Here is a 529-nt window from a genome sequence, read left to right on the forward strand (position 1 = left end):
CTCTGCGCTCTCCCCTCAGCATAGAGACAATTTCAACCCAGTTGCACTGAGGGTATCATGTTCCATCCACCAACCAAACTCTCCCCATGCACAAGGGTTGGTGAAAGAGCCGAGGGGGCTTGTGAGTTTTCCAAAAGGGAATCTAATGAGCCGTGTAATATAACAGATGTTCAGTTTGAAAACAGTTGACGAGCCTGCTCATTGTATGTGGTGTTACATTTGGGGGAAAAAGGACCACACAAAGTCAACACCGGGCAAACTTTGTATTTACAAAATGTTAATCTCGCTCTGCCAGACCTTCCCTCACAGCGCTGTAGAGGAGGGTCTGGTTAGTCCACACAGCATTATGGAATGGGAGAAAAACGTGCTTTGGTTGATTGGGATTTCTTTAAACCAATCACAATCGTCTTGGGCGGTGGCCACGGTGCCTCTGCTAAACAGCCTCGGGAAGGATCTTGTTTTGGTGGAACATGTGTACTTTAAAAGTAGTTTTAGTCGTGTAACAAATAGTCTAGCTAGCTGTCTGGAT

General features: G+C 46.1%; 1 protein-coding gene across 1 annotated transcript in view; it reads right to left on the bottom strand.

Annotated features, from left to right (window-relative positions):
* Positions 1-529, bottom strand: part of lama4 (laminin, alpha 4) — a 51,323-nt gene that overhangs the window by 4,545 nt on the left and 46,249 nt on the right. The gene's annotated exons all lie outside the window — the stretch shown is intronic.

The sequence above is a fragment of the Etheostoma spectabile genome, chromosome 18 (assembly GCF_008692095.1).
Source record: "Etheostoma spectabile isolate EspeVRDwgs_2016 chromosome 18, UIUC_Espe_1.0, whole genome shotgun sequence".
NCBI lineage: Eukaryota > Metazoa > Chordata > Actinopteri > Perciformes > Percidae > Etheostoma > Etheostoma spectabile.